Source organism: Megalobrama amblycephala, linkage group LG14, assembly GCF_018812025.1.
Source record: "Megalobrama amblycephala isolate DHTTF-2021 linkage group LG14, ASM1881202v1, whole genome shotgun sequence".
In the NCBI taxonomy this organism is placed as follows: domain Eukaryota; kingdom Metazoa; phylum Chordata; class Actinopteri; order Cypriniformes; family Xenocyprididae; genus Megalobrama; species Megalobrama amblycephala.
The window spans coordinates 24731903-24749342 of record NC_063057.1 but is presented as its reverse complement, the minus strand read 5'-3'; the positions used below and the strand labels follow the sequence as shown (position 1 = coordinate 24749342).

The following is a 17440-nucleotide window of genomic DNA, read 5'->3' as shown; positions in this document are numbered from 1 at the left end:
ATTCTAAAACTCCTTGAGCCAGGTGATGAAGTAGGGCTGGACAATAATTCAATATCAATATATATCGCGATATAATTTTTTTCGATAACGGTGATATGATTTTTAAACACATTTCCGGTATTTCGATATACATTACAGCATCACTGACTTGAGGCGCAGCCGTTAGAAAGAGCAGAACGCGATTGGCTATTTGCGTGATGACGTACCCCAGATAGCAAAAATCATCTGGCCCAGATCTGGCCCAGACACTTCTTAAGTTCTGGCCCAGATCCGTAAAACGGACTCGGGCCGGTGTCTTTTGGCACAACGGGCCAATACCGGCACGGATCCGTTTTTCCTCATCTGGACCAGCACTGGGCCAGCTCCGGACCACATGTGGATTCCTTTATGCCGATTTGGGCCAAATGTGGGCCAGATCTGGTCCAGCTCTGTTCTGGATCTGGTCCAGAACCGTGCCGGATCAGGGCCAGCTCATTTTGTATACAGCACACCCCCTCCCCCCCTCACCCCTCTGAATAGTATACATATCTAGAATTTCAAGAATCTTCTCATATACATGATTAAATATTTTATTGTCTGATATTTTTTCTGTTAAGTTTTAACATTAAATACTTAGGCAATACAAAGTTTAAAGTACTGATTTAGATTTATAGACAATTAATGTACTGAACACTTTTTTTTACACTAAAATACGACCTTATAATCTATTGTTAGCACTACTACAGCAACTACTTACAGTAAACATACATTCAAAATACAATTGGACAGAGTAAATTTGACATAATCAAGGGCTTTATCTTTTAATCCATCTTCTATTTATTTGGCATATTAAAACAAATACACAAAACAATGCAAAACAGTGGATCTTTTTCTTTTGATAATTTTTGCACAAGTACTCAAAGTTTATATAAAACACTTAAGTGTCTCTACTTGCCATTAAAGTGTTAGTTCACCCAAAAAAATAAAACAATGTCATTATTTACTCACCTTCATTTTGTTCTACAACCGTAAGACTTTCATTCATCTTCGGGACACAAATTAAGATCTTTCTGATGAAATACAAGAGCTTTCTGTTCCTGTTGACAGCTATGCAACTACCACTCTGATGCTTAAAAAGCTCATAAAGAGATTGTAAAACTAATCCATATAAATCGAGCACTTTAGTCCAAAATTTTCTGAAGAGACACAAGCGCTTTATTTGATGAAGGATTTTATTCACATATAAGCATTTATCAACTCACACGTCAGTTGTGGTAAAGGGAAGCTATAAGGTTCATTCTTGTGTTACACAGCACGCTTGAGCATCAGCAAGAGATTTGTTCATCATATAAAGTGATCGTTTAATCCAAATTCAAGACAATTTGGATTAAACCACTCAATTTATATGGATTAGTTTGGCGATCTCTTTATGAACTTTGTAGCTGAAGTTCATAGAAGTGTAGAAGAGGTAGTTGTGTAGCTGTCAACAGAGACAGAAATCTTTCAGATTTCATCAAAAAGATCTTCATTTGAGTTCCAAAGATGAAAAAGTATTACGATTTTGGAACAAAATTAGATGAGTAATTAATGACAGAATTTTCATTTTTGGGTGAAATATCCCTTTAAAGGATTAGTTCACTTTCAATGAAAATTACCCCAAGCTTTACTCACCCTCAAGCCATTCTAGGTGTATGTGACTTTTTGATGAACACAATCGGAGATATATTAAAGTATTAAGCTTGAGGGTGAGTAAAGCTTGGGGTAATTTTCATTTGAAAGTGAACTAATCCTAAGTCTCTAGTTACATCATATTCAATAAGCTTAAAGGGATCATTCACCCAAAAATGAAAATTTGCCGTTAATTTACTATCAGTAAAGAAGATTTTTAGCTGAAAATGTGGTCCTTGGTGATTTGTATAATATAAAAGTATAATATAAAAGTCAATGGCTAGTCCCTTTGAGAGTCAAAAAAACATATTCAGGCAAAACAAAATGAATACGTGTGGCTCCAGATGATTCATTGAGGTCTAATGAAGCGAAAACATTGGTCTGTTTCGCTTCATAAGACCTCAATGTAATGTCAGCATCAGTCACAGGTATTAACTTTGTTTTGCCTGTAATATGTTTTTATGACTCTCAAAGTGACTGTAGCCATTGACTTGCATTCACCAAGGACCATGGTTTCAGCTAAAAATGTCACCTACATCATGGATGGCTTGAGGGTGAGTAAATTAACAGCAAATTTTCATTTTCTGGTGAACTATCCTTTAAACATTGATACACAAATAGTTAAACAATCTCACAACTTTTCTTAATGTATATTTAAAGAAGAAAATAGAAGAAATTGGGAAAAAAGCATACAAATAATAATTTCATATAATGAACCATAAACACATCAAGAACCAATCAGGACAGTCGGAAAACCATGGTATTACAAACCACTTCATATGTGCCGTTTAATTCCCATGAGGCATCTGCAGGGAAAAAAAAAAAGAAGAAAGCTGTTAGATATTCATGTAATTGTCCCACTAAATCAAGAATCTGACTGTTGTGAGGCTTGCTGTGTGTAGTAATTTCTGATGTTGGTGGAGATATTAGCCTCATTCAGACTGTCAGTCCAAATCCGATTTTTGTGCATATCCGATTGGAATGCAATCATAAAGTGTGAATCCACATTTCATGTAATTTGTTTTGCAATTTTTACAAATCTGCTTTGAGCTACATTCATATGTGGTTTGAAATCATATTCACATGTCATTTCTGGAAATCAATTTCAGTTTGACCGATCTGATCAGAATTTGCGTGGTTTATGTCACTTTCTCAGATTCCAATCGAATACACAAATAATCGTATTTGGACTGACAGTGTGAACATAGCCTTTGACACATCAGACAGGCTGTGTATTTTGTCTTTCAATTTCTCCTTCTCACTCTATGTTAAAGCACACCAAAGCAATCTAGTGCTATTGGTCTGATCACTCGGCTTTGGCTGATATTTTGTTGACACTTATTTACATCACACAAATGAACACCAACTTTTAACAACTGCTGCAAATTAAATGATTAGTTCCACTTTCAAGTAAAATTTTCCTGATAATTTACTCACCCCCACGTCATCCAAGATGTTCATGTCTTTCTTTCTTCAGTCGAAAAGAAATTAAGGTTTTTGATGAAAACATTCCAGGATTATTCTCCTTATAGTGGACTTCAATAACCTCCAAACGGTTGAAGGTCAAAATTACAGTTTCAGTGCAGCTTCAAAGGGCTTTAAACGATACCAGACGAGGAATAAGGGTCTTATCTAGTGAAACGATCGGTCATTTTCGAAAAAAATAAATAAAAATACAACTGTATATGCTTTATAAACACAAATGATCATCTTGTACGTGCTTCCGCTTTCCTTATTCTTTAAAAAGCTTACGCTGTATGTCCTACACCTTCCCTATTCTACTTACGGAACGAACGCGGCGCCAATTCCGTTTTTTTCTGTAAGTTGAATAGGGAAGGCGTAGGCCATACAGCCTGTCTGGAACCACTGGAAGTCCACTATAAGGAGAAAAATCCTGGAATGTTTTCATCAAAAACCTTAATTTCTTTTCGACTGAAGAAAGGAAGACATGAACATCTTGGATGACATGGGGGTAAGTAAATTATCAGGAAAATTTGATTTTAAAGTGAACTAATCCTTTAAAATTACCAGAATAAAAAAAAAATCACTCATGTATGTATCGTGATAAAAGTCTGTTCTCCTATACACATTTTTCACTGTTGTATCCAAGTAAAAAATCTGTAAATTTCTCCTTATGCTTTTCTCATGTACAATTTGAACTAAATATGAATATAAAAAAAATATTAATATTAAAAATATTAAAATAATGCTTTTCGTATAATGTTTTCTAAAAAAAATAAGACAAGCCCAGTCCACAGAAAATAATCTCTAAATGTAGAGATAATACTGTTCAGTATTATATAAATAAATGTGCTGCAACTGGGCTTGGCATACACTAACATGTGACAATACAAACTCAACTGCCCCTTTTTTCTTTATGAAGTCAGCTACTATTGCTTATTGTAATGGTATGGTGACGAAACACAACCCGCCACTACGCTGCTTCTATCTGAAATTTACCTCAGTTAAGGCCTCTTTGGCTTTGGCACGTTCCTTCTGGCCACCGCCACAGTCAAAGGCAAGAATCTGCTGCACTGGTAGAGGACTGGTTATTCCTTACAACTCCTGTTGAGAAAAAAATATATATATGTGTGTGTGTGCAATAAACATCTCCAACCTCCAGACTAATAAGCTCCTGAATCCTGATTGAAATCTCATCAGTAATGTAGATCAGTTAAAGGATAAACAGGTATATAGAGAATTTAAATAATAATTTAAATTTAGCAGAATCATTTAATATGCTGATTTGGTGCTCATGCAAAATTTCTAATTATTATCAATGTTGAAAATGCTTGTGCTGCTTAACATTTTTGTGGAAATGGTGATACTTTTTTTTAGGATTCTTTGATGATTAGAAAATGTTAATTAATTTATTTGCATTTATTGAATTAAGTTTATTACAACATTTACTAAATAGAATTTTTTTGTTAATAAATGTCGTCATTTAGGGTTGACTGTCACTTTTGATCGTTTTAAAGTATCATTGATGAAGTATTAATTTCTCTTTTTTAATCTTACCACAAATGTTTGAATGATAGAATTGTTTCCACAAAAATATAAAGCAACACAACTGTTTTGAATACTGATAATAATCATAAATGTTTCTTGAGCATATTAGAATGATTTCTGAAGGATCATGTGACACTGAAGACTGGAGTAATGATGCTGAAAATTCAGCTTTGCCATCACAGGAATAAATTATATTTTACTATAGAATGCAGGTTAATAATATTTCACAATATTACTGTTTTTACTGTATGTTTGATTAAATAAATGCAGCCTTGGTGAGGAGAAGAGACTATATCATTAGTTAGCATTAGTTGACATGAACTAAGAATGAACCACTTTTACATCATTTATTATAATAAATGATGTATAATTATAATCATTGTTAATGTTAATTTCAACATTTACAAATACATTAAATTCTAATGTTGTATTTGTTAACATTAGTTAATGCACTGTAAAGTAACATGAACAATGGACAACTGTATTTTATTAGCTAAAGTTAACAAAGATTAACAAATAACTATGTAATGTTAATGGTTAGTTCATGTTATAAACTAAGAAATGAACCCTTGTTGTAAAGTAACGTTACGGGTCTGCGGTAGGCCTTAGCTAGATTACGTTAACACTAGCTTATCACTAGCATTACCACGCAATTAAAACTTTAACAGGGAAAATTAAAGCAGTTAAAATTCGTCAGTTATATAATTATAATCCTCTGGATCGTCTGCGTGTTAGCGTGCCCTCTGCTAACATAAGAGTTAACTAACATTACGATTCAATACCGATCTAATAAGCAATAAAAACTCCAAACCTTAAGTTTAAACTTTAAGACAACGAGTACACAATATAATTAATAAGAAATTAATTCATTAATAGAACAGTTTGACTTACTTTGGTGATGTTTTTGAAGTAGGATACCGACCGAGCACCGTCTGTGTCTGCCTCCTCTTCTAAACTCCAGAAAAAAAAAAAAATTCGCGCGCTCGTTTCCACGGATACGGGCCGAATCTGCGTTGCGACTGTTGTTCCCGCCCACGGAAACCGGGACCGGGCTGGATCCGTTTTAGAGCAGTGAAACGGAGGTGACTGTAATGCGGATTTGCCGGTTTGAAAACGGATCCGGCACGGAGTCACCTGCTGTCTGGGACACCACAGAGACATGCAGCCACCAGCCAGTGCTCAACAGTTGTACGCTAAGATCAAACGCGAACGCGGCAAGTTTTACAAAATGAGTACACCTGATGCAAATGCGACGGAACAAGCTTCCACAACTTGATGAAAATATGTGTGCAAACACCGTGCTGGTTAATGTTTGGTGCAGGAGAATGTGTGAAATAAAAACTTTTAACACGGATACTTTATTCTGTATGAGCTATGTGTCACGTGGCTAGTGTTATTAAACTCATCGCGGAGCTCCGCGCTGAAACCGAGCATATGCGCGCTCCGCGTGTATATCATAAAACAATCGTATTTTTCATGTGTTCGTATTCAAACTCCAGTTCTGACCGCATCGCGAGCAAAATACAAACAACACACGTGCTGTGCTGAGGGAAACCGCCTACGGCTCACATGTTTGAACGCAGCTAGAGCAGGCAGAGGTGAATGAACAGAACTTTTGTGATATTTGAATTCTCCGCTGTAATGCGATCTCACGCGAACATATTTTCCATTTGTGCTGGTAGATTACTGCAAAACAATCCACATGCACACAAACCTCTGCTCTGGTCGCGTTGCAGGAAACACATTGTGTTGTAGCACTGAGGAAACGAGCACCAACGATATGTCTCTGAATGACAAGAGACTGAGGTGAGAGAAGTGATACTTTCTCATGCATAATACCGCAATTATAATCTTATGCATACTACAGCGCAGTGATTGATTAAATGAGCTTTATGTCATGAATATATAGGCTATGTCGAGATTCGCTCGAAACGGTCTACGTCAGCATGTTCGACCATGCCCATACTTGGGCCGAAAGTACACGATTACATCAGATTTTGTGATGTTTCTCCGACTCAGCTTTTCAAACAGGAAGACAGAAATCGCTCTGAAAAATGCAAAAATCACTATTTTTCACTTATGAATAACATTGAGTACCTTTAGTGTTTTCAATGATGTGCAGCCTATACATATCTGTTTACATCTCAAAAAAAGTGTTTTGGGGTTTCATGACCCTTTAAGAATAATAAAATCAGCCTACGTTAAAGTTTAATGTTTAAGATATTAATATTATTAAAGTGAGTGAGTCTTATGTCTATTTTTATGTTTGTATGAAGGCTAAATACAAATAAAATCTGAACATACATTTATTTGTACTGTTTTTATTTCTAAAATATTATATAGTTTTATAGGAAGAGATTTCATAGATTTGGCAAATTAATTTTTCAGACGTTTGTAGGTACAGACATCCGTTGTGGCCGTTCTTGGCAGTTTTTCTGAGGCTATTATATAGTTCATATCGATATCGGAATTATATCGTATCGACCGAAATTAAGAATTATATCGTGATATAAATTTTGGCCATATCGTCCAGCCCTATGATGAAGTAATGGCTGATAAGGGCTCTCTTATCAGAGACCTCCCTGCTGACATAGATGTCAGTCTTGTAACCCCAACTTTCACAGGGCCAAGCGGACAATTCAGTAAAGATGAAATTGCACACACCCAAGAGATTGCCCGCTTGAGGATACATGTAGAGAGGGCTATCAGACGCATCAAAGAATATCACATTTTTGATGGTGTCCTACCCCTTTCACTATGTGGTTCAGTCAACCAGATGTGGACTGTTTGTGCTCTACTGACACATTTCCAAGGACCTCTATTTTAAAGGAAAGTTTCACCCAAAAAAAAAATTGCTGAAAATGTACTCACCCTCAGGCAATCCAAGATGTAGATTAGCTTATTTCTTCATCGAAACAGATTAGGAGAAATTACATCATTACATTACATTACATCACTTTCTCCACCAATGGATCCTCTGCAGTGAATGGATCCAAACATGCAGCTTTTCACTTCACAAGAAGTTTGGACTCTCCTTTTAATGGCATCCATTCATTGCAGAGGATCCAATGGTGAGCAAGTGATGTAATGCTGAATTTATCCAAATCTGTTCTAATGAAAAAACTAACTCATCTTCATCTCGGGTTGCCCGAGTTTTTATTTCCGGGTGAAATATTCCTTTAATCCAAAAAACAGACGTTTTAGGTTAGTTCAACTTTTTTTTTTCTTTTTTTTCCCCGTCATTTAAATGTTGTTACTTTGATTTAATGTTATAATTTGTACAGTAGATAGAACATATACATTGGAACAAATTTATACATTTTTATATATGTAAATATGAGTTATAAAACTGTACATAAATTACTTTACTTTAGACAATATACAGTGAAATTCATTTATACATAAAACAATTTTTGTACAATCAGTGGAATTCAGTTTCTTCAATGTAAAATCTAAAATCTAAAATCTTGCCAACAGAGCCTGGGCCGGCCCTGATACAAATACATCAAATACGTTACAGTTTGTATATAATACATTGTTTAATTTACTCACCATCATGTCATCCTTGATGTTTATGTCTTTCTTTCTTCAGTTGAAAAGAAATTAAGGTTTTTGATGAAATCATTCCAGGATTATTCTCCTTACAGTGGACTTCAATGGCCTCCAGAGGTTGAAGGTCAAAATTACAGTTTCAGTGGAGCTTCAAAGGGCTTTAAATGATACCAGACGAGGAATAAGGGTCTTATCTAGAGAAATATATATATTTAAAAAAAAAAAAAAAAAGTTTCATCAATAAATGTTCATCTTGAACTAGCTCTTCTTCTTCTTCTTCTTCTTCTCTATTATAATTCCAGCAGTGTAGACGCTGCTAAGTGTATTACTGCCCTCCACGGGTCAAAGTTTGAAGTAGTTGTTACTTGAACTAGCATATTGTATATAACAATTTAGTTCAAACTTTGACCTGTGGAGGGCAGTAATACACTTAGCAGCGTCTACACTGCTGGAATTCAAATTGAGAAGAAGAAGAACAAGAGAGCTAGTTCAAAATGAACATTTATGGTTAAAACGCATATTTTTTTTTTTTTTTTTGACAGATCGTTTCTCTAGATAAGACCCTTATTCTTCGTTTGGTATCATTTAAAGCCCTTTGAAGCTGCACTGAAACCTTCAAACCATTGAACCCCAGTGAAGTCCACTATACGGAGAAAAATCCTGGAATGTTTTCATCAAAAACCTTCATTTCTTTTCGACTGACGAAAGAAAGACATGAACATCTTGGATGACATGAGGGTGAGTACATTTATCAGGAAAAGTATATTTAAAAGTGGACTAATCCTTTAACAATGAAGACTTTTCTTGCTATTGATTTAATAACAAATATGTGAAAGATTACATTTTTAATTTGACTGAACCTTTTAGCAATACTTCAGTATTGAATGAATTGCATTTAATTTTGGTGCATCTTTTACTTAAACTGATTCTTGAAAGATAACTTTTTACACCTTTTATACCCATGTTTAGGATCAAATGAACTTGTCCACATTTTTATATTGGTGAAACACACTGAGATGAAATGTGTTTCAATTTGGACACATGAATGAACTCTGCTTTATGAACTCAAACAACGTTTTTAATATTTGTGTTTGTATCATGTTTGTGTTTTACTAGAAAGATTATCTGATAAAAATTGTTACATTTCTATGCACTTCTGTGATTGTAGACAATGGGTGCTTCTCAATTCTTATTTGTGCATCCTCGTTTCCTTTCCTTGCTTCCTTTCCTCACGTCTTAGCTCCACCCCTTCAGGATGCGAGGGAAGGACGCAAGGAAAATATGCGAGGAGGTAGGAATTGAATCAAGTGTAATGATATCCTCGCTCCCTTTAGCGTCACTTCAAAGCGTCATCAGCTGCACTCCAGGGATCTCTCCATATGTTATTAAAGTTTGGTTATTTAAAAAAATTATAATAAATATTAATAAAGCAAGATGCCCCGTTGAAATATATGAGGTATAAAGTTAATTTAAATTAAAATTATTGTGAGAGATATAAAGGGGGAGGAGAATTTATGCGTGCGTCACGTTTCTCAACGAGAAAGACTTCCGCAAAGGATGCACCTGTGTATCCTCGCTCATGACTCCTCAGGAAGCCTCCTCACTCCTTGTTCCTCACCTCCTCATGGTGCAATTAGAGAATTGAGATGTCCTTCAAGATGGCTGAGCTCGATCGTTTTCCGGGTCATAGGATGGAGGACGGAGGAGCGAGGAAACGAGGAGGGATCAAGCACCCAATGCTGTGTGCGAACAGGACTTTTATTTTGGAGCGACGACATGATGTCATAAGACTGCGCCGAGCTCCTGCATCTGCTGTGATTCTGCTGAAGAAAGGTTTGTTTTAAGAATTTAATCGGTTTTAATCGATGAAGACAGTTCAATGATTTATAGTTTTTTTTTTTTTTTTTTTTTTTTTTTTACAAGCTTTGTGAAATATTAGTTTATTTACCATTTAATGTTGATTTATTTATCTAACTGTAATGAAGGATATTTGTGTGAGTAAAGCTCATATCCACTGATGAGAAACAGTAAACCTGCGGCTTTTCATCAGTCATAAATCAGTTTATCATGAACACGAGTTCAGTCTCTGGAGAGTAATGATGGAGAAACTGAACTTTTCAACTCCGAGTCAATTGAATCAAATAGTTTGAGAAATGATTCAGTGAGTCACGACTCGTGCTGCTCAAACAGTGAACATGAACGAGAACAACAAACACTAACAAACTAACTAATCATGTTTTCATCAGTCATAAATGCCTAAATATTAAGTTTATTAATTTGCAGCGTTAGTTTTGAGTGTTTTTTGTTGTTGTTGTTTGAACAGGTCCATTTAAGACCATTAACTCTGTTAATTATTTTCTTCTTAAAGATGGAGTTTATTAAAGAGGAAACTGAAGAAAATAAGATTAAAGATGAGACTGAAGAAATAAAGATTGAAGAAACATTCAGAGTGAAACATGAAGATACTGTGAAACAAACAGGTTGGTTTTATTCTCACAGCTGAACTCAGTCATTTGATCATTATTAAAATGTCCAGCTCTACAGAAATAGAGAGTATTTTGTGCAACATTAAACCCAATATCTTCTTCTGAATAGAGAACAATGAAAGTATTTTTTTCTGTTCATGCTCAAAAGTGCTGTACTAACATTTAACATACCTGAACATAAATAGCAGTAATTGAACATTAAAGGTCCCGTTCTTCGTGATCCCATGTTTCAAACTTTAGTTAGTGTGTAATGTTGTTGTTAGAGTATAAATAAAATCTGTAAAATTTTAAAGCTCAAAGTTCAATGCCAAGCGAGATATTTTATTTAACAGAAGTCGCCTACATCGAACGGCCAGTTTGGACTACATCCGTCTACTTCCTTCTTTAATGACGTCACTAAAACAGTTTTTTGACTAACCTCCGCCCACAGGAATACACAAGAGTTGCGTTTGTAGAGTGTGTTTGTCGTCATGTTGTCGAAACACTGTTATTTTCATCCCGCAGTCCAATCACCGGGTCTGATTCCGGCTCAAATTGATAGGGTAAAATTAAAGACATGTTTACAATAACACTGAGCGCGTGCATCTCCACGTTATGGTAAGAGGCGTGACTTTTCCGGGCAAGATGCGCTAAGCTGCTGTCGAATCATAACACAGGAACCGCTGGCACAATCAGAACTCGTTACGTATTTCTGAAGGAGGGACTTCATAGAACAAGGAAGTCATCAGCCTGTTTTTATGACAGTGGAAACAGCGGCATACAGATAAGTAAATTATGTGAAAAATACTGTGTTTTTTTACACGCGAAACATGAACACATGTTATATTGCACACTATAAACACAATCAAAGCTTCAAAAAACCACGAAAAACGGGACCTTTAAATCAAGCAATAAATAAGTCCTGATTGAAACATTTTACATCAATAATCATTTCATGTGTGTGTGTCATATGGAGGAAAGTCAGCAGGGCGTGTAAAACATTTTGAAGTAGAACCGAGTGAACTGATAATATTTGATGAAACCAGTGAAAAATATTTACCTTGTCATTCGTGATTCAGGTGTAGGTTAGAAATCAATGAGCAGATTGAGACTAGAGGTGAAATGATGTGAAAATTACATACCGTGATTATTGTGACAAAATTATAATGGTTATCAATGACATGTTTTTGTTAAAGTTCTGATATAAACTGAAATAAGTTCAAAAACATGTTCAGTCCAAATTCGAATCCAAAGTTTTTGACGTCCACACTAGGGCTGGGCGATATATCGCATGCGATTCTCACGCGCATTTCGTCAGTAAAGCCGGTTCCCTGATTACCGCTAAATCGGCATCACCTGCTTTCAAATGGAGCGCCTTTTAATAGACAGAGCCGTAGTTCATGGACAAGCCACGCAAAATCGCGTTCAGTATCGAAGATGAATCGACTTTAGCGGTAATCAGGGAACCGGCTTTACTGACGAAATGCGCGTGAGAATCGCATGTGATATATCGCCCAGCCCTAGTCCACACTGTGTATCGCAGCTTTTCAGATCCGATTTGTGTGTTCATGCCACTCTTTCATTTTCTGGAATATCTGCATTGGTTTCATTGCATTGCATTGGTAGGCAAAAGCCAAAAAAAAAAAGTAACAAGAAGGGTTTGCAGTACAGATGTTGTCTTATTTACATCATGACACTGTGACTCCTGCATCTTATGAGGCAGCGGCAGCGGCAGTAGGTATGGACGGCTTTATTCTGTGCTGTCGTCTTCACTGGTCTCAACACATTTTCTCCGTTATATTGTCATGTTCTGCTGGTCTGGCACTTTGCAACAAACAAAACCTTGTTTCTGCAGCAACTTTAATCATGATTTCTATAACAACGCCTGATGTGTACATTTTATGTGGTGTGAGAGAGTCACATAGTCAAACACATTCAAAGCGTCTTTGCCAGGTGCAAGATCAAAAAAATAATCAAATAATACAAAAGAGATCTGCTCACTGTTCTTTCTTTTATTTAGAAAAGGTGGCAACACACATATTCAAGCCTTTAAACATTCAAGCCTTTACAGTATTTTCTGGAACATAAGTTGCATCTGACTACAAGTCAGCTCCATACAGATTAAGCAATCATGAACTTAGAGAGTTACATTTAAAGTAGCTAGACAGATTCTGCCAGTATTGGGCACTCGTTCAATGTAAATAGTGTTATCCGAGTTGACAAGATGGAGGGAAGCGAGCAAGGGAAGGGCTTAAAAATCTGAACTTGAGCGCAGCCCTGGACACTTTGTAGATTTATTAGAAATATCCATTTCCGATCATGAGTCTCTAATAATGAGCTGATGAACATAGAGCAGGAATGCCCAATCCTGTTCCTGGAGATCTACATACATGCAGAGTTCAGATCCAATCCTGATCGAACACACCTGCCTGTAATTATCAAGTGCCTCTGAAGTGTCATTTACGCTGTCATTACCCGAGTGTTGATAGCCTGCGAGCTGTTATGACTTAATTATGCTTTATGCTATTTGTCATTATGCTATTATGACTTAAAGGATTAGTTCACTTTTAACTACATTTTTCCTGATAAATTTACTCACCCCCATCTCATCCAAGATGTTCATGTCTTTCTTTCGTCAGTCGAAAAGAAATGAAGGTTTTTGAGGAAAACATTCCAGGATTTTTCTCCTTACAGTGGATTTCAATGGCTACCAACAGATTGAAGGTCAAAATTACAGTTTCAGTGCAGCTTCAAGGGCTTTAAACGATACCAGATGAGTAATAAGGGTCTTATCTAGTGAATCGATCGGTCATTTTCAAAAAAAATACAACCGTTTATGCTTTATAAACAAAATATCGCATTGAACGTACTTTCCGCTTCCGCATTCTTCATAACACTTACGCTGAATGTCCTACGCCTTCCCTATTCTACTTACGGAACGAACGCGGCGCCAGTTTCATTTTTTTTCCGTAACTTAAATAGGGAAGGCGTAGGACACTCAGCGTAAGCGTTATGAAGAATGCGGGGTCAAAGCTTTTATCGTTTGTTTCTGCTTCTTCTTCGTCTGTGTTTGGATTCGGAGGTTTGTTACTGATTCGGATTAGTAACAGCACCCCTACTGTATAAAGTGTTGGGTAAGTTACTCAAAAAAAGTAATCCACTACAAATTACAAATTGCTACATTAAAATTGTAATTTGATTACATTACTGATTACTACATGTAAAAAGTAATCAGATTACTAATTACTTTACATTCAAGTTACTTAAATACAATTTACAAAAATACACCACAAACTGAAACTCATAGTTCTGTAATATTTTTCAGTCAATATTAAATTACAGAAAGAAGTATGAAAACAACAACTTGACTTAAAAATATCTGTTAATCATCTATAGGTAGCTTATTCATTCAAATGCAATCATAACAGTCGCCTGAGGGCGCTCAACGACCACGTCATCTGTGAGCATGAGATTCTAACAAACTAAAAATAACTTTATTAAAATTAATCAATATATGAAATATTGTACACTTGTTAATGTGTTTATTTTTGTTTTCAGTTTTTTTTATAGTATTTAATGATTATGAACACATTAAGCATGACAAACCATACAATCGATTAAACTTCAAAGCTGGCAGGTATGGTATGTATGATTACAAAATAAAGTAATTAAGATTGTTTATTAATATTATTTTTTGAAGTAACATGTAGGATAAAAGTAGTTTTATCAAGTGTTGAGCGGTTTCTGTGGCAGCTACAGCTCTCCGACGCACAGATACATCAGTGTCCGAATTCACTCACTTTATTTCGTTCACTCTTTGCAGATATAGTGCACTCAAATGACATACAGTGGGTACGGAAAGTATTCAGACCCCCTTAAATTTTTCACTCTTTGTTATATTGCAGCCATTTGCTAAAATCATTTAAGTTTTTTTTTTTTCCTCATTAATGTACACACAGCACCCCATATTGACAGAAAAACACAGAATTGTTGACATGTTTGCAGATTTATTAAAAAAGAAAAACTGAAATATCACATGGTCCTAAGTATTCAGACCCTTTGCTCAGTATTTAGTAGAAGCACCCTTTTGATCTAATACAGCCATGAGTCTTTTTGGGAAAGATGCAACAAGTTTTTCACACCTGGATTTGGGGATCCTCTGCCATTCCTCCTTGCAGATCCTCTCCAGTTCTGTCAGGTTGGATGGTAAACGTTGGTGGACAGCCATTTTTAGGTCTCTCCAGAGATGCTCAATTGGGTCAGGGCTCTGGCTGGGCCATTCAAGAACAGTCACGGAGTTGTTGTGAAGCCACTCCTTCGTTATTTTAGCTGTGTGCTTAGGGTCATTGTCTTGTTGGAAGGTAAACCTTCGGCCAGTCTGAGGTCCTGAGCACTCTGGAGAAGGTTTTCGTCCAGGATATCCCTGTACTTGGCCGCATTCATCTTTCCCTCCATTGCAACCATTCGTCCTGTCCCTGCAGCTGAAAAACACCCCCACAGCATGATGCTGCCACCACCATGCTTCACTGTTGGGACTGTATTGGACAGGTGATGAGCAGTGCCTGGTTTTCTCCACACATACCGCTTAGAATTAAGGCCAAAAAGTTCTATCATGACGAACATCTTGTAAAGATCCATTTTGAGGGTTATATTAGCTGTGTGAACTTTGTTTATGCTGTTCAAGGCAAGCGCGAGCTCCGGGGGCGGGGGAGCACGAGATTTAAAGGGGCTGCAACCTATATATCGGTGCATAGTTATTGATGCCCCAAAATAGGCAGATAAAAAAATTTATTTAAAAAATCTATGGGGTATTTTGAGCTGAAACTTCACAGACACATTCAGGGGACACCTTAGACTTATATTACATCTTTTAAAAAGAAGTTCTAGGGCACCTTTAATAAAGTTAAAGAAGATAAAAATGTAGATATAAAATGGCTTATATGTAACATGAGAGATGGTAGTCAGAAACGGTAGTGCAAATAAGTCACAATGACAGTAGTGCAGGTGAACGGTAGTGCAAATAAACATATTTATGAAATAGACATTCTCAACTATATTTCTCGAATGTAAAAGATAAAACAAAACAAACAGCACCCATAGCGTGTGTCTCAATCAGCTCCCTTGTTCAGTAGTCAGGGCACTGATCAGGGAGTCGGCCACATTCATTTACACGGTATACTGATACATGACCTAGGAAGCTAAGGAGCTGTTTTAGACCCAGGGATGGTTTGTAGGGGTCTTCTTCGTCTACTTACTTTCTCTTTGTCGTCTTGGTATCAATGTGAGCTCAGCAAGACCGTTTCGTGCTTGAGAGCCACCAAGTCATGTTTTACTGTAATTTCAGCATCTCCAGGCACATGAACAAAAGCACCACTCTCATTGGTTGCCAGTTTAACGTGACGTGTCAAACCCCCCCAAAAAAACAAAAATGAGGTGTTTTTAAAAAAAATGATGCTTTTACGGCTGGCGTTTTTCGTGTCGGTGTGCACACTCACATTGGCGCCCTTTGTTTAGTCACGAGGAAATAAAGTTGGCGATAATCGCACGCACGACATTCGTCCCGGTGTGTACAGGCCTTAAGTCTGGTTCATTTTACTAGTGTAATTGCTCCGTACCATGCCCTGGCCCGCGTGAAGAGGCACGGTTGGATTATGCTTGGGTGCGGTACGGGTGTATTGAGATCGGTAACCACACCGGAGTACAGAAGAGCTTTTGAGTGAATTAATTTCAGTACATTTAGGTCTATAATGGATCCAGTTCTATCCCAATAGATGAACATTAGTTTGCGGTTAAAGCTGCAAATTCAGTGTCCGCTCTCTTCTAACAAGATGATGTTCTTAACCATATGTGATAAATAAAGGAGACATATAAAATGTGCAGTGGTGAGTCCCTTTGGATCAGTTTTGAAAACCACTGGTGTATTGTGTAGGGTCTGCACAGTCTCAAGGATGAGCAGGTCCCACCATAAACTGTGTTTAAGCCTCAATTCACGGAACTTTGGTTTGTAAATCTTACATCGATTCCGGCCCGGCAGACACTAATGGATCACGAGACTCTTTTTATGACTGTTTCGATAAGTCCCCTAACCTCTCCTCCGCGACTTCAAAGGGGGTGCAACACCATGGATCGGGTTTCTAGGGACCAGGTCCAAATTCCAAACGGTCATAAAAGGAAAATACACGCACACACCCACAGACACACACACACACACGGCTCCCCTACATAGAGACTGTATGCACAAACATTATACCTACAAATATGAATGTATCTGCCACTATGGTGCTTGTTGCATGTATGTGTTGCTAATGTAGAATCGTAGAATTGACTGTAGTAGGTTAGTTTTCATGTTAAACGATAGTATTAGAGTAGAAAGTGTATCTTCTTTATATGACGAGAGACACCTGTCGAGTTTGATCTCTCCGTAAAGCTGTGAATCCGAGCTATTCACTCATGTACGTTACATCTCTGTCAAATGCATCGTTCAATGTTTAATAATACTATGAAGAAAATGCATTGATTCAACATACCATAAATTAACTCGTTGGACAGGACAAAGGGATGTGGAAAACCGCCAAATTGCAACGCTAGCATTGGAGGACGTTATCAAGAAGGCGTTCTGGTCTGTTGTCTTTAAAACACCATGACACGCGTCTTTTGGTGCACAAGTTTTCTGCACGAGTTCCTGCCGTCAAGACGGACTCTCTTCTTTATTTTCCGGTCATATTACAACAGTTAAACCTTCGTTTGAAACTTCGCCGAAACAACCT

General features: G+C 36.8%; 1 long non-coding RNA gene and 1 pseudogene across 1 annotated transcript; both read right to left on the bottom strand.

Moving 5' to 3' along the window:
- Positions 1 to 17440, bottom strand: part of LOC125244376 — a 326898-nt pseudogene that overhangs the window by 174931 nt on the left and 134527 nt on the right.
- Positions 1128 to 5799, bottom strand: LOC125246368. The gene is made up of 3 exons (XR_007179815.1): positions 5548 to 5799; positions 4108 to 4212; positions 1128 to 2453 (listed from the first exon to the last, which is right to left on the bottom strand). It is a non-coding gene; the product is annotated as an uncharacterized LOC125246368 (long non-coding RNA).